This window comes from Eleutherodactylus coqui, chromosome 1 (genome assembly GCF_035609145.1).
Source record: "Eleutherodactylus coqui strain aEleCoq1 chromosome 1, aEleCoq1.hap1, whole genome shotgun sequence".
In the NCBI taxonomy this organism is placed as follows: domain Eukaryota; kingdom Metazoa; phylum Chordata; class Amphibia; order Anura; family Eleutherodactylidae; genus Eleutherodactylus; species Eleutherodactylus coqui.
The window spans coordinates 10,626,747-10,651,488 of record NC_089837.1 but is presented as its reverse complement, the minus strand read 5'-3'; the positions used below and the strand labels follow the sequence as shown (position 1 = coordinate 10,651,488).

At 46.4% G+C, this 24,742-nt stretch overlaps 1 protein-coding gene across 1 annotated transcript in view; it reads left to right on the top strand.

Annotated features, from left to right (window-relative positions):
- The window catches only part of LOC136619031 (vomeronasal type-2 receptor 26-like), a 178,826-nt gene that overhangs the window by 53,934 nt on the left and 100,150 nt on the right, over window positions 1–24,742 (top strand). The gene's annotated exons all lie outside the window — the stretch shown is intronic.

Below are 24,742 nucleotides of genomic sequence, written 5' to 3'. Positions count from 1 at the left end.
CTCGTACCAAATTTCAAGTTTCTATGACATTGGGAAGCGAGAAAATTAGATTCCGTACGTAAAATTTGGATGCTAATTCTTTTGCGCATAGAATTGAATAATCGAGTTGGGACCCATTAGCTTTTCCTATTTATGACATAATCAATGCTCGTGCCAAATTTTAAGTTTCTATGACATTGGGAAGCGAGAAAATTAGATTCCGTACGTAAAATTTGGACGACGCTAATTCTTTGGCGCTTAGAATTGAATAATCGAGTTGGGACCCATTAGCTTTTCCTATTTATGACATAATCAATGCTTCTGCCAAATTTCACGTTTCTATTACATTGGGAAGCGAGAAAATTAGATTCCGTACGTAAAATTTGGACGCTAATTCTTTTGCGCATAGAATTGAATAATCGAGTTGGGACCCATTATCTTTTCCTATTTATGACATTATCAATGCTCGTGCCAAATTTCATGTTTCTACGACATCGGGATGTGAGAGAATTAGTGGCAGTGATGGAAATCGAACGATCTACGTGGGGGGGGGGGGCGTAACTGTCGATGACGCTCGCACGCGCGCCATTTATCGTAGGATAGTTGTACTATGCCTATAATCTTCCCAGGAGTGTACTTAACAACTTCCCAAAGTTTCATGGCGATCGGATGAATGGTGTAGTAGCGCATAAAGGACAAACACACAGACAGACAGGCACACAGACAGACACGCATACATTCAATTTTATATATATAGACTAGCTTACCCATCGCGCGTTGCTGCGAAGACAGACAGACATACATTCATTCGTTTTTATATATCTAGATAACAACCAATCACAGCGCAGCTTTCATGTTACCTCAGTGGTATAATATATAACAACCAATCACAGCGCAGCTTTCATGTTACCTTAGCAGTAAGAGAAATAACAACCAATCACAGTGCAACTTTTATTCTGCCTCAGCAATATAAAAAATAGCAACCAATCACAGCGCAGCTTTCATGTTACCTCTGCGGTATTATATATAGCAACCAATCACAGCGCAGCTTTCATGTTACCTTAGTGGTATAATATATAACAACGAATCGCAGCACAGCTTTCATGCAACCTCAGTAGTATAAGAAGTAGCCACCAATCACAGCACAGCTTTCATGTTACCTCAGCAGTATAAGAAATAGCAACCAATCACAGCACAGCTTTCATTTTACCTCAGCATTCTCAATATCCAGCAATTGTCTTGCGAAACGTTCGGCGGATGCATCATTTTGTAGTTGAACACTCATCCCGTTGCTCGTAATGCCTTTTGCTTTCGTGCTTGAGATGGAAATCAAACGATCTTTGTCTGGGGGGCATAACTGTCGACGATGCTCGCACGCGCGCCACCTATCGTAGGATAGATGTACCATGCCTATAATCTTCCCAGGAGTGTACTCAGCAACTTCCCAAAGTCTCATGGCGATCGGATGAATGGTGTAGTAGCGCATAAAGGACAGACAGACAGACAGACAGACATACATTCATTTATATATATCAGGAAGTGAGAAAATTACATTCCGTACGTAAAATTTGGACGCTAATTCTTTTGCACATAGAATTGAATAATCGACTTGGGACCCATTAACTTTTCCTATTTATGGCATAATTAATGCCCGTGCCAAATTTCACGTTTCTATGTGAGAAAATTACATTCCGTACGTAAAATTTGGACGCTAATTCTTTGGCGCATAGAATTGAATAATCGAGTTGGGACCCATTAGCGTTTCCTATTTATGACATATTCAATGCCCGTGCCAAATTTCAAGTTTCTATGTGAGAAAATTACATTCCGTACGTAAAATTTGGACGCTAATTCTTTGGCGCATAGAATTGAATAATCAAGTTGGGACCCTTTAGCGTTTCCTATTTATGACATAATCAATGCCCGTGCCAAATTTCAAGTTTCTATGACATTGTGAAGCGAGAAAATTAGATTCCGTACGTAAAATTTGGACGCTAATTCTTTGGCGCTTAGAATTGAATAATTGAGTTGGGACCTATTAACTTTTCTTATTTATGACATAATCAATGCTCGTGCCAAATTTCAAGTTTCTATGACATCGCGAAGTGAGAGAATTAGTGGTAGTGATGGAAATCAAACGATCTACTTGGGGGGGGGGCGCAACTGTCGACGACGCTCGCACACGCGCCATTTTTCGTAGGATAGTTTTACTATGCCTATAATCTTCCCAGGAGTGTACTCAACAACTTCCCAAAGTCTCATGGCGATCGGATGAATGGTGTAGTAGCGCATAAAGGACAAACACACAGACAGACAGACAGACACACACGCATACATTCAATTTTATATATATAGATGTGTCTCCTCCCTTTCAGTTTCATCCCATTGCTTCTAGTCTTTCCTTGTACAGATGAGAATAGGGCTGATCCCTCTGCACTGTGACAGTCCTTCAGATATTTGTAGATAGCTAAAAAGTCTCCTCTCAGCCTTCTTTTTAGCAAGCTAAACATTCCAAGATCCTTAAAACGTTCCTCATAGGACATGATTTGTAGACCGCTCACCATCTCGGTAACTCTTCTCTAAACTTGCTCCAGTTTGTCTCTGCCTTTTTTTAAAATGGGGTGCCCAGAACTGGACACAGTAGGCCAGATGAGGTCTGACTAAGAAAGAGTAGCGGAGGCTATACATTTCACATGATCTAGACCTAATACATCCCAGAATTGTGTTTGCCTTTTTGGCTGCTGCATCACATTGTTGACTCATGCTCAGCCTATAATCTATTAGTATACCCAAGTTTTCTTCACATGTGCTGCTGCTTAGCCTAATTCCTCCCAATCTATATGTATTTCCTTCATTTTTATCCGCCAGATATAGGACTTTTTGAATACTCTCTCTCTCTTCCCCAGTGTTAGCTATCCATCCCAGCTTTGTGTCATCTGCAAATCTGATCAGTTTCCCATGAATTCCCTCTTCCAGATCTATATATATAAAATTTAATGTATGAGTGTCTGTGTGTCTGTCTGTTTGTCCTTTATGCGCTACTACACCATTCATCCGATCGCCATGAAACTTTGGGAAGTTGTTGAGTACACTCCTGAGAAGATTATAGGCATAGTACATTTATGCTATGACAAATGGCATGCGAGCGTCGTCGACAGTTACACCCCCCCCCCCCCCCCCCGTAGATCGTTCGATTTTAGAGATGAGCGAACGTACTCGGTAAGGCCGATTTCGCAATCGAGCAGCGCGATTTTCGAGTACTTCACTACTTGGGTGAAAAGTACTCGGGGTCGCCGGGGGGCGGGGGGAGGCGTGGCGGAGCGGGGGGGAGCCCTCTCTCCCTCTCCACTCCCCTCTGCAACCCCCCGCTCTCACCCACATCGCCCCGAGTACTTTTCACCCGAGTAGTGAAGTACTCGAAAATTGCGGTGCTCGATTGCGAAATCGGCCTTACCGAGTACGTTCGCTCATCTCTATTCGATTTCCATCATTGCCACTAATTCTCTCACTTTCCAATGTCATAGAAACGTGAAATTTGGCACGGGCATTGATTATGTCATAAACAGGAAAAGTTAATGGGTCCCAACTTGATTGTTCAATTCTAAGCACAAAAGAATTAGCATCCAACCTTTACATACGGAATCTAATTCTCTTACTTCCCAATGTCATAGAAGCTTGAAATTTAGCACGAGCATTGATTATGTCATATATAGGAAAAGTTAATGGGTCCCAACTCAATTATTCAATTCTAAGCGCCAAAGAATTAGCATCCAAATTTTACGTACGGAATCTAATTCTCTCACTTCCCGATGTAATTTGGCACGAGCATTGATTATGTCATAAATAGGAAAAGTTAAAGGGTCCCAACTCGATTATTCAATTCTAAGCGCAAAAGAATTAGCGTCCAAATTTAACGTACGGAATCTAATTCTCTCACTTCCCAATGTCATGGAAACCTGAAATTTGGCACGAGCATTGATTATGTCATAAATAGGAAAAGTTAATGGGTCCCAACTCGATTATTCAATTCTAAGCGCCAAAGAATTAGCGTCCAAATTTTACGTACGGAATCTAAATCTCTCACTTCCCAATGTCATAGAAGCTTGAAATTTGGCACGAGCATTGATTATGTCATAAATAGGAAAAGTTAATAGGTCCCAACTCGATTATTCAATTCTAAGCGCCAAAGAATTAGCATCCAAATTTTACGTACGGAATCTAATTCTCTCACTTCCCGATGTAATTTGGCACGAGCATTGATTATGTCATAAATAGGAAAAGTTAAAGGGTCCCAACTCGATTATTCAATTCTAAGCGCAAAAGAATTAGCGTCCAAATTTTACGTACGGAATCTAATTCTCTCACTTCCCGATGTAATTTGGCACGAGCATTGATTATGTCATAAATAGGAAAAGTTAAAGGGTTCCAACTCGATTATTCAATTCTAAGCGCTAAAGAATTAGCGTCCAAATTTTACGTACGGCATCTAATTTTCTCACTTCCCAATGTCATAGAAACTTGAAATTTGGCACGAGCTTTGATTATGTCATAATAGGAAAACTTAATAGGTCCCAACTCGATTATTCAATTCTAAGCGCAGAAGAATTACCGTCCAAACTTTATGTACGGAATCTAATTCTCTCACTTCCCAATGTCATGGAAACCTGAAATTTGGCACGAGCATTGATTATGTCATAAATAGGAAAAGTTAATGGGTCCCAACTCGATTATTCAATTCTAAGCGCCAAAGAATTAGCGTCCAAATTTTACGTACGGAATCTAAATCTCTCACTTCCCAATGTCATAGAAGCTTGAAATTTGGCACGAGCATTGATTATGTCATAAATAGGAAAAGTTAATAGGTCCCAACTCGATTATTCAATTCTAAGCGCAAAAGAATTAGCATCCAAATTTAACTTATGGAATCTAATTCTCTCACTTCCCGATGTAATTTGGCACGGGCATTGATTATGTCATAAATAGGAAAAGTTAATAGGTCCCAACTCAATTATACAATTCTAAGCGCAAAAGAATTAGCGTCCAAATTTTACGTACGGAATCTAATTCTCTCACTTCCCAGTAGTAAGGGCTCTTTTCAGATGACTAAAAGCCTCTAGGGCTGCAGGCAACCATTTTACCAAGTCGGCCCCCTTCTTAGTCAGATTGGTCAGGGGGTGAGTGATAACCGAGTAATTCTTAATGAATTTACAGTAAAAGTTTGCGAGACACAAAAACTGCTGGAGACTCATTGGGAGATTGTTGCTACTTTATCAGACTCCATCCAAATCTCTGTGGGTGAGACCACATAACCCGGGAAAGATACTTGTTTAGTACCAAATGTACATTTCTCCAACTTGACAAACAGTTAATACTTGCGCAAATGGGTCAGAAGCAACCTCAGGTGCCACACATGTGAATCTCAGTCTGGAGAATACACCAGAATGTCATCAAGATATATGACCAGGAAGTCATGGAAGACTGCGTTCATAAAACCCTGGAACACAGCGGGGGCGTTACAGAGTCCGAAGGGCATGACCAGACATTCAAAATGTCGTAACAGGGTGTTGAACGTGGTCTTCCATTCATCTCCCTCATGAATGTGAAATAAATTGTAAGCCCCCCCTAAGTCCAGTTTGGAAAACCAGTGGGCTCCTACTACCTGATTCAAAAAGTCCGGGGGGGAGCACTGGCTCTTCACTGTGATTTTATTCAAAGCCCGATAATCCACACAAGGACTCAATGTCCCATCCTTTTTAACACAGAAGAAACCTTCCCCGGCAGGGGACCTGGACGGCCGGATATGTCGTTTGGCCAGAGACTCCGAGATATAGGAATTAAGGGCTTTGTGCTCACGCCCCGACAAATTGAAAATGGCTCCCTTAGGGATGGGACTCTCAGGTATCAGATCAATACCACAGTCCCACTCTCTATGGGGAGGCAAAGTCTCAGACCGAGGCAGATGGAATAACTTGAATTGGGGTGACTTACTACAAATTCGCTAACAAATCAGATCATCTACCAGCATCCAGTCTCGAAAAAGGGCTAAAACTAGCAATGTCCTCAAAATTAACACTCCTCAGGGTATTTCGACGTCTAACCCTGACCGGATTTACAACACCTTACTTGAATACTACAACACACTACATAAGGTCCAAGAGGGTAGTGCATCTCACCAGAAAGCACATTTCTAGGAGCAGTGAAACTCCCCTCCCTATCAAATGCTCAGAGATAGTCTCTAAATGCAAATATATCTAAAGAAGAAATATTGAACACCATTAAAAACCTTAAGCTATGCAATGCCCCTGGACCTGACGGTTTCACAGTTCTTTATTACAAAAAATTCAAATATATCTTAGTCCAACCATTGATAAAACTATTCCAAGACTTTATGAAGGTAGAGACTCCACTAAATAAATTTCTGGACTCCCAGCTCACAGTAATCCCTAAAGAAAATAAAATTTACCTGTCCCCAAAAAGTTACAGACCTTATGCATTGCTGAACCAGGATTACAAGATGTTTAGGGCCATTCTAGCTCCATGACTGAATAGCCTTCTCCCAGCCATGGTCCTGTTATCGGACCACACCGGTACCGATCTGATGACCTCGTTGCCAGGTGCCAAATTGGTAGATATGGAAGCCCGTGATGAGAAGATTTTGCTACCATTATCTATCAATAGCATGAAATCAGTCCATGTTATGTCAAGACACTATTCCAATGAATTCTACTTTATTATGAACATTGCCAACTCTTGTACAGAAAGAATGGGCGTATCCAAATGTTGCTTGGTACAAAGATTACTGTTACGTAGCTTACTGTTACAAAGGTGAAAATACTTATTGATCACAAGACTTAATGACATCTATATTGACATTATATTCTCAAAGCTCTTAAAGGGGTTGTCCCGCGCCGAAACGTTTTTTTTTTTTTTTTCAACCCCCCCCCCGTTCGGTGCAGGACAACCCCGATGCAGGGACTTAAAAAAAAACCGCTCAGCGCTTACCTTAATCCCCGCGCTCCGGTGACTTCTATACTTACCGGCTGAAGATGGCCGCCGGGATCCTCTTCCTCCGTGGACCGCAGCTCTTCTGTGCGGTCCATTGCCAATTCCAGCCTCCTGATTGGCTGGAATCGGCACGTGACGGGGCGGAGCTACACGGAGCCCCATTGAAGAAAGCAGAAGACCCGGACTGCGCAAGTGCGTCTAATTTGGCCATTCGACCATTTTAGACGGCGAAAATTAGGCGGGCTCCATGGAGACGAGGACGCCAGCAGCGGAGCAGGTAAGTGAAAAACTTTTTATAACTTCTGTATGGCTCATAATTAATGCACAATGTACATTACAAAGTGCATTATTATGGCCATACAGAAGTGTATAGACCCACTTGCTGCCGCGGGACAACCCCTTTAAGGCCCGTCTCAGACACAGAATTACCTAAGTCAGGATATTGCTGTTGCATTAGACAATAGTTCTGCAATAATTGTGTGTCTTCTCTGTTAACATAGCTTAGCCTTATTTAATTTGTCTGTTGACTTCTTATCTTAAAATCCTAGTTCCTGGCACTACAAAGCATAGGTTTTAGTCTTCTATTTAAGGGTCAGTAGTCCAATACAAGGTAAGAAACATACACTTATTGCATTCTGAAACTTAACACTTTATATTCCATGACAGTCCATAGGGAGCATGTAGGGTTTATACCTGTAATACAAGCCCCAGACAACATCTGTAAAGTGTTAAACATTGTGGACCATGTCTGTAGTATAACTACCCAGATGACCTTGTTAGCGCTGGACCTTGAAAAAAGCTTTTGATACACTATTGTGGGAATATTTATTTTGGGTTTAAAAAGTCATTGGAATCCAGGGTCCCTTCCTTTTTACACTCTTCGCGATCTACACTACACCTATGCTCCTTAAATTACTCTCCACTAGGGGGAACCAATCAATAGGGGAACCAGACAGGGGTGCCCCCTGTCCCCGGCCTTATTTGATTTAGCTATTAAGCCACTAGTGAAGGCCATCTACTCAATGTCCATTTTAGACATTTGGGGAAGTCTTGCAGGCCTACAAGTAAACATAGTATATCAAAAGTATCCTATATCAACACCCCAGAACATTTTAACAAACTGATTGATCTCAATTTTCAATTTCAACAAAAACATTATATTACATACTTGGGTGTCAATGTGACTACTCTAATACATTCCCTGTATAAAGAGAATTATCCCTTCCTACTTAAGAAACATACAACAAACCAGTTGAAATGGGATTTGCCTTATTTGTTATGCGTGGGTAGGATTAATGCAATTAAAATGGTCACTTTGCCAAGCATGCTCTTTCTCTTTAGATGTTTGCCAATACCCATCCCTCTGCCCACTCTGCCAACTTTCAATGTACTTTACTTAAGTTCATCTGGGCCAATAAATGTTCTAGGATTAAACACACTTTAATGTACTACCATTGACGAATAGGAGGCCTGTCTGTGCCCAATTTAGTCAAATACTTCAAATCCACGCAACTGGCCCAATAGACTATATGCCTGGGTAGCACAAATAGTGCACGCTGGATGGACATTGAGAAAAGACGTATATAACCTGATTCTATCCTTAACCTGGTCCACGAATCCACTTCCTTCTGGATTGCTTCAGATGAGCCCCCTTTCCTTTTACTCTATTTTGTTGTAGAGAAGTTCTCGATTTAAACATAAACTGTCCTCTAAGCCCTCGCTGATGCTACCCATAATCCCCAACTCACACTTCTCACCAAGTCTGGACCTATCCTGTTTCACATGGTTTAAAAGCAATCATATAATTACATTACTCCCCTTCTACTATAAGTACAGATGAGCGAGCACCAAAATGCTCGGGTGCTCGTTACTCGAGACGAATTTTTCGCGATGCTCGAGGGTTCGTTTCGAGTAACGAACCCCATTGAAGTCAATGGGCGACCCGAGCGCTTTTGTATATCGCCGATGCTCGCTAAGGTTTTCATTTGTGAAAATCGGGGCAATTCAAGAAAGTGATGGGAACGACACAGAAACGGATAGAGCAGGCGAGGGGCTACATGTTGGGCTGCATCTCAAGTTCCCAGGTCCCACTATTAAGCCACAATAGCAGCAAGAGTGGGCCCCCCCCCAACAACTTTTACATCTGAAAAGCCCTCATTAGCAATGCATACCTTAGCTAAGCACCACACTACCTCCAACAAAGCACAATCACTGCCTGCATGACACTCCGCTGCCACTTCTCCTGGGTTACATGCTGCCAAATGCCCCCCCCCCCACGACCCAGTGTCCACAGCGCACACCAAACTGTCCCTGCCCAGCCTTCAGCTGCCCTCATGCCACGCCACCCTCATGTCTATTTATAAGTGCGTCTGCCACAGGAAAAGCAGGCACACACTGCAGAGGCTTGGCACGGCTAGGCAGCGACCCTCTTTAAAAGGGGCGGGGCGATAGCCCACAATGCTGTACAGAAGCAATGAGAAATCCAATCCTGTGCCACCTCCATCTGGAGCTGCACACGTGGGCATAGCAATGGGGAACCTATGTGCCACACACTATTCATTCTGTCAAGGTGTCTGCATGCCCCAGTCAGACCGCGTTTTTTTATATATAGTCACAGGCAGGTACAACTCCGCAATGGGAATTCCGTGTGCACCCACAGCATGGGTGGCTCCCTGGAACCCACCGGCGGTACATAAAAATATCCCATTGCATTGCCCATCACAGCTGAGGTAGTATTGTCATGTTTAATGCAGGTGGGCTTCGGCCCACACTGCATGCCCCAGTCAGACTGGGGTTCTTTCGAAGTGGAAACAGATGCATTTACAACTCCCTGTGGACCCACAGCATGGGTGGGTGCCAGGAAGCCACCGGTGGTACATAAATATATCCCATTGCATTGCCCAACACAGCTGAGGTAGTAATGTCATGTTTAATGCAGGTGGGTTTTGGCCCACACTGCATGCCCCAGTCAGACTGGGGTTCTTTAGAAGTGGACACAGATGCATTTACAACTCCCTGTGGACCCACAGCATGGGTGGGTGCCAGGAAGCCACCGGCGGTACATAAATATATCCCATTGCATTGCCCAACACAGCTGAGGTAGTAATGTCATGTTTAATGCAGGTGGGCTTCGGCCCACACTGCATGCCCCAGTCAGACTGGGGTTCTTTAGAAGTGGACACAGATGCATTTACAACTCCCTGTGGACCCACAGCATCCGGCGGTACATAAATATATCCCATTGCATTGCCCAACACAGCTGAGGTAGTAATGTCATGTTTAATGCAGGTGGGTTTCGGCCCACACTGCATGCCCCAGTCAGACTGGGGTTCTTTAGAAGTGGAAACAGATGCATTTACAACTCCCTGTGGACCCACAGCATGCGTGGCTCCCTGGAACTCACCGGCGGTACATAAATATATCCCATTGCATTGCCCATCACAGCTGATGTTATGTCAGCTGTAATGCAGGTGGGCCAAAAATTTATTGGATTACACTGTAGGCGAGGGCCCACAAAAATTGGTGTACCAACAGTACTAATGTACCTGAGAAAAATTGCCCATGCCCAACCGAGAGGGCAGGTGAAACCCATTAATGGCTTTGGTTAATGTGGCTTAATTGGTAACTAGGCCTGGAGGCAGCCCAGTTAAAATAAAAATTGGTTGAGGTGAAAGTTTCAACGCTTTAATGAGCATTGAAACGTATAAAAATTGTTTACAAAAATTATATGACTGAGACTTGTGGGCCTAAGAAAAATTGCACGTTCGGCGTGATTACGTGAGGTTTCAGGAGGAGGAGCAGGAGGAGGAATATTATACACAGATTGATGAAGCAAAAAGGTCCCCGTTTTGGATGGTGATAGAGAACGATGCTTCCATCCGCGGGTGCAGCCTACGTATTGCTTAGGTATCGCTGCTGTCCGCTGGTGGAGAAGAGAAGTCTGGTGAAATCCAGGCTTTGTTCATCTTGATGAGTGTAAGCCTGTCGGCACTGTCAGTTGACAGGTGGGTACGCTTATCCGTGATGATTCCCCCAGCCACACTAAACACACTCTCTGACAAGACGCTAGCCGCAGGACAAGCAAGCACCTCCAGGGCATACAGCGCGAGTTCAGGCCACGTGTCCAGCTTCAACACCCAGTAGTTGTAGGGGGCAGAGGCGTCACCGAGGACGATGCTGCAATCGGCTACGTACTCCCTCACCATCCTTTTACAGTGCTCCCGCCAACTCAGCCTTGACTGGGGACCGGTGACACAGTCTTGCTGGGGAGCCATAAAGCTGTCAAAGGCCTTAGAGAGTGTTCCCCTGGCTGCGCTGTACATGCTGCCTGATCTCTGCGCCTCCCCTGCTACCTGGGCCGCGGAAATGCGCCTTCGGCCACTAGCGCTGTCGGATGGGAAGTTTACCATCAGTTTATCCACCAGCGCCCTGTGGTATAGCATCATTCTCGAACCCCTTTCCTCTTCGGGAATGAGAGTGGAAAGCCTCTCCTTATACCGTGGATCGAGCAGTGTGTACACCCAGTAATCCGTAGTGACCAGAATGCGTGTAACGCGAGGGTCACGAGAAAGGCATCCTAACATGAAGTCAGCCATGTGTGCCAGGGTACCTGTACGCAACACATGGCTGTCCTCACTCGGAAGATCACTTTCAGGATCCTCCTCCTCCTCCTCTGGCCATACACGCTGAAAGGATGACAGGCAAGCTGCATCTGTACCCTCAGCAGTGGGCCAAGCTGTCTCTTCCCCCTCCTCCTCATGCTCCTCCCCCTCCTCCTCAACGCGCTGAGATAAAGACATGAGGTTGCTCTGACTATCCAGCGACATACTGTCTTCCCCCGCCTCCGTTTCTGATTCCAAAGCGTCTGCCTTTATGCTTTGCAGGGAACTTCTCAAGAGGCATAGCAGAGGAATGGTGACGCTAATGATTGCAGCATCCCCGCTCACCATCTGGGTAGACTCCTCAAATTTTCCAAGGACCTGGCAGATGGCTGCCAACCAGGCCCACTCTTCTGTAAATAATTGAGGAGGCTGACTCCCACTGCGCCGCGCAAGTTGGAGTTGGTATTCCACTATAGCTCTACACTGCTCATAGAGTCTGGCCAACATGTGGAGCGTAGAGTTCCACTGTGTGGGCACGTCGCACAGCAGTTGGTGCACTGGCAGATTAAACCGATGTTGCAGGGTCCGCAGGGTGGCAGCGTGCGTGTGGGATTTGCGGAAGTGTGCGCAGAGCTGGCGCACCTTTCCGAGCAGGTATGACAAGTGGGGGTAGCTTTTCAGAAAGCGCTGAACCACCAAATTAAAGACATGGGCCAGGCATGGCACGTGCGTGAGGCTGCCGAGCTGCAGAGCCGCCACCAGGTTACGGCCGTTGTCACACACGACCATGCCTGGTTGGAGGCTCAGCGGCGCAAGCCAGTGGTCGGTCTGCTCTGTCAGACCCTGCAGCAGTTCGTGGGCCGTGTGGCTCTTCTCTCCTAAGCTGAGTAGTTTCAGCACGGCCTGCTGACGCTTGCCCACCGCTGTGCTGCCACGCCGCGTGACACCGACTGCTGGCGACGTGCTGCTGCTGACACATCTTGATTGCGAGACAGAGGTTGTGTAGGAAGAGGAGGAGGGTGGTTTAGTGGAGGAAGCATACACCCCCGCAGATACCACCACTGAGATGGGGCACGCAATTCGGGGGGTGGGTAGGACGTGAGCAGTCCCAGGCTCTGACTCTGTCCCAGCCTCCACTAAATTCACCCAATGTGCCGTCAGGGAGATATAGTGGCCCTGCCCGCCTGTGCTTGTCCACGTGTCTGTTGTTAAGCGGACCTTGGCAGTAACCGCGTTGGTGAGGGCGCGTACAATGTTGCGGGAGACGTGGTCGTGCAGGCCTGGGACGGCACATCGGGAAAAGTAGTGGCGACTGGGAACCGAGTAGCGCGTGGCCACCGCCGCCATCATGCTTTTGAAAGCCTCCGTTTCCACAACCCTATACGGAAGCATCTCTAGGCTGATCAATTTTGCAATGTGCACGTTTAACGCTTGAGCGTGCGGGCGCGTGGCGTCGTACTTGCGCTTGCGCTCAAACTGTGGCGCTAGCGACGTCTGGACGCTACGCTGAGAGACATTGCTGGATGGGGCCGAGGACAGCGGAGGTTAGGGTGTGGGTGCAGGCCAGGAGACGGTACTGCCTGTGTCCTCAGAGGGGGGTTGGATCTCAGTGGCAGGTTGGGGCACAGGGGGAGAGGCAGTGGTGCAAACCGGAGGCGGTGAACGGGCATCGTCCCACCTTGTGGGGTGCTTGGCCACCATATGCCTGCGCATGCTGGTGGTGGTGCCTCCCCAGCTGATCTTGGCGCAACAAAGGTTTCACACCACTGTTCGTCGGTCGTCAGGCGTCTCTGTGAAAAACTGCCACACCGTAGAGCACCTTGACCTCTGCAGGGTGGCATGGCGCGAGGGGGCGCTTTGGGAACCAGTTGGTGGATTATTCGGTCTGGCCCTGCCTCTACCCCTGGCCACCGCACTGGCTCGGCCTGTGCCCACACCCTGACTTGGGCCTCCGCATCCTCGCCCGCGTCCACGTCCTATAGGCCTACCCCTACCCCTCAGCATGGTGTATTAGCAGTAGTGCAGAAACAGAACGCTGTAATTAAATGTGCCGCTTATTGGCCTGTGGTTGGAGGCTGACTTCGTTTACGGAACCCCAGGAAATAATTTTGCGCAATCCTGCTGTAACACTTAGCTGGCTGCGTATTTATTTGGAGAACTACTACCCCCAGCAGACACAGACCCAGAACACTGAGCACAGTGACAGGCAGGCCAAATAGATTTTTTTCCAATATTTTTTTTCAAAAGGACCACTGCGTATATTCAATCTATAATATATGTCTTCTGGCCCTGCCTACACAATTCTCTCCCTGGAGTATTACTGCAGGGCGCAATGCCGATATACCAAAAAAAAAAAATGTGCAACACTGCTAAAAGCAGCCTCCACACTACTGCACACGGTTAGATGTGGCCCTAAGAAGGACCGTTGGGGTTCTTGAAGCCTACAATAACTCCTAACGCTCTCCCTGCCTCCACACTTCTGTCCCTGGACTATTACTGCAGGGCGCAATTCTCTGCACGGCCGATATACCAAAAAAAAAAAATGTGCAACACTGCTAAAAGCAGCCTCCACACTACTGCACACGGTTAGTTGTGGCCCTAAGAAGGACCGTTGGGGTTCTTGAAGCCTACACTAACTCCTAACACTCTCCCTATAGCAGCTCCGGCACCAATAGCACTGTCCCTCAGCTATCTCACAACGCATCTGTGGCGAGCCACGGGAGGGGCCGATTTTTATACTCGGGTGACACCTGATCTCCCCAGCCACTCACTGCAGGGGGGTGGTATAGGGCTTGAACGTCGCAGGGGGAAGTTGTAATGCCTTCCCTGTCTTTCAATTGGCCAGAAAAGCGCGCTAACGTCTCAGAGATGAAAGTGAAAGTAACCGGAACACCGCGTGGTACTCGTTACGAGTAACGAGCATCCCGAACACGCTAATACTTGAACGAGTATCAAGCTCGGACGAGTACGTTCGCTCATCTCTAACTATAAGTCAAGATTTATCACCAAACACCAATTTTTGACCACATTCAAACCACCCACACATGAATACCTACGGATCAATCAGGTGTTCAATTTTGACCAATCCCTACTTCTACCCCTGTTCTTCCCAAGTTAGGAACATGATCCACACCTGGTGGTCCTGCCTGTAGGTTGTAGAACTGTGATCACAAGTCTATAGGTTGATAAATCGCTTGTTTGTGGGTCCAAATCCAAAATCTCCCAAGGTCTTCCTCCCAGGAGATTGACCACCGAAGCTTAAATTTAGAGCCCATCAACTTATTCAGGTTATCTGTATGGCCGCAAGAATTCCTATCACTTCCAAATGAAAAAGCTTGAGTCCTTCTTCCCTGTGGTAACCAATAGAATATCTACAATTATGATGTACAAAAAGATCCACCCTATCAGAATGGACACGCTACCCAATTTTCTTACTTCCTGGCATCTAGAGGTCCCAGGGCTACATTATAACTTATCTTCTACCTAACCACCCTACCAGAAGCCATTCCCTGATATTCAGTATACAAAGTTTTAATATGGATTCTCGATGACCCCATATTATATACCCTTTGTTACCACTTCCAGGTAGTTCATTTTGATGAGAACAATGTTATAATAAAAATTGCAGTACTTCAAGTCAGTAATAATGAGCCCCCTGTGCGGGGAATTAGGAATGTGGAACCTTAGCAATATTTGTATGAACATTTTCAATAAAAACCATTGAAACTAAAGTAGCTTATGTATTATCCTTGCTTCCATCAGAGCCTCTCTCTTGGGCTTCTCCCTTATGGGAATCTGATGATGCCTTTCCTGCCCGCCTTTCTATTATTTTTCAGAGTCATCAAAGAACTTGTATGGCTTCTGCTGCTTTAGCTATTTTTTACCTGCAGCAATACTTGAGTAATATACTGTCTAATTTCATACCCTGGCATTTAAATTAACCTGAAAACATTAAGCTCTGCTGCTGGTGGCATTCCATGAAGGTGTATTGAGCCACATCAAAGATATACTGGTTGGGGGGCGGAGCCTGACCTCCGAGCGTAATGGCTGCTTAAGACCAGCGCTCCGTCTGCGAGGTGTCCCTGCAGGGTTTTATTTTAAGCTATTTACAGCGGACATGCCGAAATCAGCGAAGGAGAGGAGCGGAGAGCAGCTGAGCACCCCCCGGGCGCTGAAAAACCAAGTCGGGATGCAGCGCTTTCTAAAAGAACGGGACTCCCGGTCCCCGCGCCCCCCAGCAAAGATGGCGCCGACCCACGAGGTTACAGCTTCAGCTCAAAGTAAGGAGAGGGGAGGGGGGTCTTCATCGGATGAAGAGGAGGACAATGAAATCATTTCAAAGGGCTTCATGAAACAGCTTTTAGCTGATGCCCTGCAGCCCCTGATCTCAGACCTGGCAGAGATTAAGGAGGACGTTAAACACCTGGGGCGCAGGGTGGAAGACCTGGAGGTGTCCTCCTCCTCCATTACAGCTCATGCCATTGCATTAGCGCAAGTGATGAAGGAACAACACGAGCACCTAAATCGCGCCCTAATATCCCAAGAGGACTTGGAGAACAGAAATAGGTGCTGTAACGTTCGTATAAAGGAGCTCCCCGAATCGTTTGATGCAGAATCCCTCCTTAAGGTAGGAGCTGAAATTTTTGAACTTTTGCTGGGACCAGAGAAGGCTCTGCATATGGGCATTGAGCGCATCCACAGAGCCCTCAGACCCCCTCCCACTACAAACGACCCACCCAGGGACATTATCTGTAAAATGTTCTCATATCAAGACACCCTCGCCATCCTTAATGCTGTGAGAGTGCACAACGGGTGGAAGTTTAGAGGCCATGCCCTGCAGTTTTACCAAGACCTGGCGCCCTCTATACTATATAAAAGGAGACTCTTGCGGCCGCTTCTGGAGGCCCTGAGGGCCAAGAACTTGCGCTATTCCTGGCTGTTTCCTTTTGGACTGGGGGTCTCAGTAGGGGGTCGCAGGCTCACAATTAGAACCCCAGAGGATCTACACAAAGCCTGGCCCCTGCTGGAGATACCCCCTCTGGATCTACCGTGTTGGCTCCCGCTTCCGGGTTTCCCTAATCTGCCTAAACTCCCGCCGCCTGACGTTTGGCAACAAACCTCTAATACAAAATCGCCCAGAGGGAAAAGAAAGGAAGCAAAGGAGACCCCCAACAACGGCGACACTTCAGATCTCCGTATGACGCTGGTTATTCTTATTCCTCTTCAGGCTGTTTCTCATAAGGCCTGGTATTACGTTCTCAAGAAAAGAATTAGGACACAAGAGGTCTATTTGTGTACTGGACTTCTCACTGTCCTCTTTCACACCGGAATGGTGTAAAACAGCTGCTCTCTTAGATTGCGGTCTCCGAGTTATGTTTTAACATGTTATAATGTCAATGTTTCTACTTTGATCTTGCTCCTCCAGGACCCAGCCTCTGCTGGGACTCAATATCCTAACCTCTTCCTATGAATGTCCTTCTGGAGGGGACCCTGTAGGACCCCTGGCAGTCCAGGCTGTCCTTAATTGATTGGCCCTTATCATTATAAGGATCTACCAATCCGCCTCACCCCCCCCCCCTGTTTTCCCCCTTCCTCCCCTTCTTTATACTTTATCTCCTCACGTGTAGGCGACCCAGTCTCCGGGAGGTCACACAGTTTTATCCTTAGGAGAGAGCGGTCCCGCTCTCCCTTCTCTACGCGCTAATAGTCCATCTTCTTTCCTTTTGTCTCTGTGCAGTCTGTCCCCCCCTCCCTTGCCCATCTCGGGGTTTCCTCCCTCCCTACCTCTCCCTTCCCACCCACTGGTCTCGCACTCCTAGTCAGGTAAACCCGGATACAGGAGAAGAGGTGGCCTATTATTTTCATTCGAATAATACATTTTTCTCTCCTCACGTTTTTCAGAGTTAAGGAGTAGCTGACCTTATATCAGGATGAGTGACTCTCTGAGATGGTCCACGTTTAACGTTAAAGGGCTGAACTCCCCATCCAAAAGGCATCACATCGCACTGCTGCTGAGAAGGTATGGAACTAAAATTGCATTTCTACAGGAGACCCACTTCAGGGGAAATAGATGCTTATCCCTCCCGGGAAAGCTTTTCACGCAAGCGTTTCACAGCACGCACCCGACGTCCGCTTCCAGGGGAGTCTCTATACTCTTCCATCACTCCATAGCCTTTACGTGCGAAGCTCAACACTCAGATGTGGAGGGGAGGGTCCTCTTTTTGAGAGGTAAACTCTTTAATCAGAAAGTGACAATAGCGAATTTATATTCTCCAAACACAGGGCAGGTACCGTGGCTGATAAGTCAGTTAGAAACATTAAAGCAATTTGCCGAGGGCCCAATTCTCCTGGGAGGTGACTTAAACCTGATCCTTAGCCCCATTCTGGATTCTTCTACCGGGAAGTCCCACATATCCCAGGCTAAACTCAGAAGACTGCACCGCAGTCTTTCGGAGTTGGGATTGGTTGATGCTTGGAGACTTTCCAACCCGTCAACGAAGGATTACACCTTTTACTCCCACGTTCACTTCTCTTTCCAGCGCCTCGACTATATTTTCATTTCATCGTCCCTATTAAAATCTGTCACAGGTGCCAAAATTGACCCGATTTTAATCTCAGACCATGCCCCACTACACGTCAACTTGGACCTCTCCCCACCCCCCCCCCCCTCCTCGGGAATGGAGATGGAAGCTAAACCCCTCACTCCTAGATTCAGAAGAGGATAAACAACATCTGAATTCCCTATTGGACGAATTCTTCATTCTTAATAAGTCCCAGGAGGTCTCGACTCCAATGATTTGGGAAGCCCAAAGGGCCTATGCAAGGGGCCTTCTAATCGCCTTGAGCTCCAGAGTTAAAAAAAGACTACAAAAAAGCATAGACGATAAACTTCAACAAATAACTAAGCTAGAACAAGCGGTTAAGAGCTCACATTGCAAGGCCACACTAGACAAACTGACTACCCTTAGGAGAGATCTGAAAAGAGACTTTGACCTGAGGTTTAATAAGAAACATCTACATCTGCAAAAAACAGTCTACGTTCAGGGCAATAGGGGCAGCAAATAGACCTCTGCCCTTATCAAAAAAGCCCGTAAGAGAAATCTTATTAGCTCAATAAAAACTAGTACGGGTTCCCAGGTCACATCTTCTGCAGACATAGCTGCAGAGTTCCAGAGTTTTTACTCCCGATTACATAATATTCGCCAACCCCTCTCCCCGGACGAGCGACAAGCTGCCCATACACAAATACAGGCTTTCCTGAGCGGACTAAACCTACCTAGTCTGGACGGGGATGCGGGTGCGGCCCTGACGAGACCAGTCTCCTCTCAGGAGATAGAAGACCTCCTGACTTCCTCTCCACCGGGTAAAAGCCCGGGTCCTGATGGTCTTCCGGCTACGTATTATAAAGCTTTCAGATCATGTCTGGTCCCCCAGCTGACAGAGTTGTTTAACTCCCTCCTTAGCGGAGAATCCCTACCCAAACAAGCGCAGGAAGCGCATATTACGCTGATCCACAAGGATAATAAAGATCCAGAGGCCTGCGGAAGTTATAGACCTATATCCCTTATCAATTTCGACGTTAAGCTATGGGCAAAACTTCTCGCAAAAAGGCTAGAAACATATATCCCATCTCTCATTAACACGGAGCAGACTGGTTTCGTCAGGGGCAGAGAGGGAAGAGATAACTGCATCCGACTCCTCCATGCAATAAGGCACGCCCAAACGCTAAACATACCACTGGCTCTAGTAGGCTCAGACGCCGAAAAAGCCTTTGATCGAGTGGATTGGTTATACATGCGCTTGGTCCTTTCTCAATTTAAAATACCCCCTGCCTTTGTTACCGCCATCTTCTCCCTGTATACCGCTCCATACGCCAGACTTAAGATAAACGATATTCTCTCACCGCCCTTCAATATAAGTAATGGCACCCGACAGGGATGCCCCCTGTCTCCCTCGTTATTTATCCTTGCCCTTGAGCCGTTTCTACAGAGGATCCGACTTGATCCCAATATACAGGGGCTAAAGGTGGGCTGGGCGACCCTCTCGCTGGCTGCCTACGCAGATGATATTGTTTTTCTAGTCACAAACCCTGAAGAGGGACTGCCACGTCTTATCACTCTCTTGGAGGAATTCGGTGTCCTCTCGAATTTTAAAATAAATTACTCAAAGTCAAAAGTCCTGAATGTTTCGATCCCAACTAACAGGTGTCGAACTTTAAAGGCAAACTCCCCCTTTTCGTGGGCCTCCACAGATATAGATTTTCTGGGCATACAGCTCACGAAAAGAGTAGAGGACCTGTTCGCGGCCAATTTTTCCCCTCTCCTGACCAAGTTGAGGAACATTTTACGTTCATATGACTTCCCTTTCTTGTCATGGTTAGGGAGAAAAAACATTCTACAGTCTTATGTTATTCCAATCGTCTTATATAAAATGCGACTCCTCCCGATCCATATCCCCAATTCCTTCTTTAAGTCTTTGCGTTCGATCATACTGAACTATGTCTGGAGAAGTAGGAGACCAAGATTAGCCCACAGTCTGCTAGAAAGGAGGAGGATAGATGGAGGGGTAGATTTACCTAACCCAAGAGACCTGTATCTGTCTACCCAATTAGGTCACTGGATGGAGCTGGTGCTTCCCTCTAAGGACCATTTGGTACAAGAACTCGCTCTGGCCTCATAGGGACCCGCTCTCCTCCAAGACTTATGGTTCCCTGCGCAGATCATACGGAAACGAAGGACTGTTTGCCCCCTCCTCAGAGGAGCTATGGAGACCTGGCATAAGTTAGAGGACGGGCTGGCTCCCCCTCCGTCTCCTCTCACCCCCCTAAATGCCTTACATAAGACGGTTGGTCTTCATTTAGACCCCTGCTCAGCCGGCTGCTGGCAGATCCTATCGGACAAAAAATAGCAGACATACAGACGAGAGCTCACATGCCTCCCTTAGAAATACTACAAGAACTACTGCCCTGCCATAATTTTTCCTTTCTAATGTCAGCACATATGACAGAAGTCATTAAAAAGTTCCTGACTCAATACAGGTCGTCCAGACCACTAACTAGTTTTGAGAAAACTTTGACTGACAATACAGCCTCTAAGAGGAAATTGGCTGTCATTCGAAAACAATTTGTTTCCCCCCCATGTAACACTAAACCAGTGTTCATCACCTCCTGGGAGAAGGAGCTCATGATCTCACTCTCGGAGAGAGATATCAGAGTCATACTTAAGAACTCTTTTGGCGCTTCGCCCTGTGTTACCGCGCAGGAGTCACATTACAAATTGATATCTCGATGGTATAGGACTCCTCAGTGGCTTTCAGATCACAAATTAACACCTCAAGATTCCTGCTGGAGATGTGAATCTGCAACGGGCTCGTACCTGCACTTGTGGTGGGAGTGCCCGGTGCTGGAGCCCTTCTGGAGGGATGTCGGATGCGTGTTGAGCAGACTTGCCCCGGGACTGGTCCTTTCCCCTGAGGTGGTCATCCTGTGGAGGCCGTCAGCTACCTTCCATCCGCAGAAACACAAACTTATAGCACTGCTATTGGATGTGGCAAAGTCTCTTATCCCCCTTCTTTGGCATAGCAAGGACCCCCCCTCCCTGGATATGTGGAGGGTGAGGGTGGACCTCCTCTCAAACCTAGAGGAGCTATCCAGCTACTCCAGGGGCTCCTATGAGGAGTTCCTAAAGACATGGAGCCCATGGCGCTCTATAAGGGAGACTCTGTGTTGAGGGGTCTGGGGACCGCCGTGTGGGGCAGGAGGGGAGTTCAGCACCTCTCCGCTTTTTCTTAGATTGAGAACCGGGGCCCCCTACCTGCTTTAGGCGTGGGGGACCTCCTCCTCCACAGGTCTCCACAATGCCTCACGGACATCCCGTCCCAGAGGCCTTGTCCTCGTCAGGTCTGCTCTCTGTTGGTCGGGTATAGCTTCACACACAGAAGGAGATGAGGTATGAGTTTAAACCCCCCCCCTACCCCCCCCACTCATCCCCCCCCCCCCTTGGTCAATTTATTCCCTATTGTTCTTCTCCACCCCACCATTAAGGTTTGATTAAGATGTTTAAGGGAGAATTCCCGAAGGGGCTGCTGTCCCAGAAGGAGGCTCATTCTCCCCTGGTGGCCTGGCCACTTAGTAGTTATTGAATGTCTCTAAATTATCAATCGGTTGTACACATCGTCGGCCAATTTTCTGATTGTTTTCCTGAATGCTGATGTAACCACCTTTTCAAGCTACCCGAGACGTTATTTTTTCTGTCTGTTTAATGGTTGTTTGATATTCAAAAATCAATAAAATTGAATTAAAAAAAAAAAGATATACTGGTTGGTCATGACCTCTCTTCTGCTCTCCATTATTCTCCCTGACTACTAGAGTGGGGGTTAATTTTCTCGAGATATCAAGGAAAGGAAAGTAACCATTGCTTCATCTTATAGCTTCTCACTTCAACAATATTTCAGTTGCCATTTAAGATGAACCCATGGAAGAAGATCATGTTAGTGAAATGAATATGACGTCATGTGCTATCTTATGCATAGCCATTTTGTAAGCAAGTAGCCATCTTCTGTGTGTCGTTTCACTGCATTCACTTTACTCTTTCGCCAGAATTTATGGATATTTAATAAGCCTGGAGTGCATTGCTAAGGTTTAGATTTACTGTTCCAAGAAGTTAGTCATAGTCATGTATGTTTAACTCTGCGCCTGCGTGTGTTTGACTGGCATTTTAGATGTAGAACCCTTTATCTTGTATATATTATATTTTCTTCATGTTTCTTTGACCAATGGTAAGAAATGAATTATAATAGATTTGAATTATTGCAATTCAACATGTCACCCTATAAAAAGGTTGCTTTTCACTCTAATAAACAGATTACTTCAGATCACATCTCATACTATGTGATTTAACTAGAGATGAGCGAGCACTCTCGTCTGAGCATTAGGGTACTTGAGATGCTCATTACTCGAGTCGAACACCACGCGGTACTTGAGTCAATTGCATTTCCTTCCCTGCATGTTCAGCGCCATTTTCTAGCCAATAGACATGCGGGGAAGGCATTACCACTTCCTGTTGTGACATGCCAGCCCTATCCTCCCCCCACAGTAGTGAATGGCTGGGCCGATTGGGTGACCGCTGAGTACTTAAACTGGTCCCGCCTGCGGCTAGTCTCAGACGCATGGTGGCAGAGGTTAGGGAAAGTGCTGCTGCTTATATAGGGAAAGTGTTAGAGTAGGATCCAGCTTTAAGAACCCCAATGGTCCTTCTTAGGGCTACATCTGACCGTGTGCATTACTATTGTGGCTGGCTGGGAGCAGTAGTGTACCAATTTTCATCTCAGGCTGTGCAGGCCAATTCAGTTATAGCGTTCTCAGTCTGCAGTGTATTATACAGAGTTTAGGGAAAGTGCTGCTGCTTATATAGTGAAAGTGATAGAGTAGGATCCTGTCTTCAAGAACCCCAACGGTCCTTCTTAGGGCTACATCTGACGTGTGCATTATAGTTGTGGCTTGCTGGGAGTAGTAGTGCATCAATTTTTGTATTACGCCTCAAGGCCACTTCCCAGCCATTCAGTAATAGCGTTCTCAGGTTGTACAACCAGCTCTCACCGTGAAATTGCTCCCTAACATCCCCTAGCCTACTGCAAGTGACTTCATTTATACCGTTCTATGTCTGCAGTGCATTGGACACAGAGTGTTGGGGCACAGTCACTTCTATAGGGATCACTTTTTCAATTTTCTTCAACTGCTTGGACAGTTTCCCCACAGCTACAGCATGACTCCGTTCCAGCTCCTGGATCTGGGTTCCATGTACTTCAGTTTTCTCATCCAAGCTCATCTGTAGCTAGGACACCAGTCTCTCATGCAGCGCTTCCTGGTTTTCCTTGTTACCCAGTAAGTCTTTCAAGATCTCTGCTTGCTTCTCTGCCTGACTGCAAGCAGCTTTCTCTATTTCCAGCTCTTCCTTGAGCTGACTTATCTGGCACTCCAAGTCACCATTTTTCTTTGCTAACAGCATTTCCAACTCTGCAACCTGATTCTGCAAACCTGTAGTTTGATTCCGTGCCTCTGTAGAAGCCTTTCTAACTCGCAACACGTCATCTCCAACTCTTGGGTTTTCATTTGCAGTTTCTTGCAGTCCTGTTCATACTGCACAGACTGTGCCTCCAGACATACTCTGCGATCAGCCTCCTCTCTGGCTACATTTATGAGGTCTTGTATCTCTTCATGGGCTGTTGTAAGATCTCCCTCATACTTCTTTTTCTCACTTCTCATCTCTTCTAAGCTCTGTTCACACTGAACATTCTTCTGTTCCAGCAACACCCGGTGATCAGCTTTCTCCTTAGCCAATCTCTCAAGATGCTCATTCTCCTTTAAGAGAGCTGCACTCTTTGCTTTCAGCTGCTCAACTTCTTGAGGAATACTTTCTTTTTCTTTTAGGAATTTATCTGTCTGCTCCTCTGTTAACAGTCTTTGCCTCTTGGCCTCTTCTCCAAGCAGACACAAGATAGTCCTTTCTTTCTCAAACTGTGCGTCACGTCTTTCATTAGCAGTTTGAGATGCTTCTTCCCAAAACTTCATATATGCTTGCATTGGTGTAACTCCCTCCTGAATTTTAACCAAGCGTTCTCTTGCTGTCTCACCCTGAATCTCAGGATCTACACTGACAACCTCACTTGTTTCCCTAGCCGCAGCCTTTTTCTTCTTTTTTCAGATTTAGTACAATCTATCCTTTCTCTCTGAAGGCATAGTACTACTCACTTCAGCAATTCTAGTACTACACCCTCTATCTTCACTCTTCCTTCCCTCCCTCTCTCACTAGAGGTATACTTGCACAGGCTCCCACATGGGTGTTGGCTGCACTCATTGCACCCTGTCCACATCTTGACTGCATTTGGGAAACATACTGACACATAATAGGCACATAATACATTCCACCATCCCCCACACATGACCTGCCGGGGTTAACAGACTTTTTTTTCCCCACCCGGTCAGCAACACAGTTCTTAGACAAATTTCCTTTAAATGTCCGTTCACACTGTGCGGCTTCCACGGTGTCATAATGCACAGAAAACATTATGTCATGCAGAAATGTCCATCCTTTGCTGTCTGTTCTTTGCAGTCCATGCCGCCTGTAACCACAGCAGGGCTTTAGGTGACCTCCAGAAAC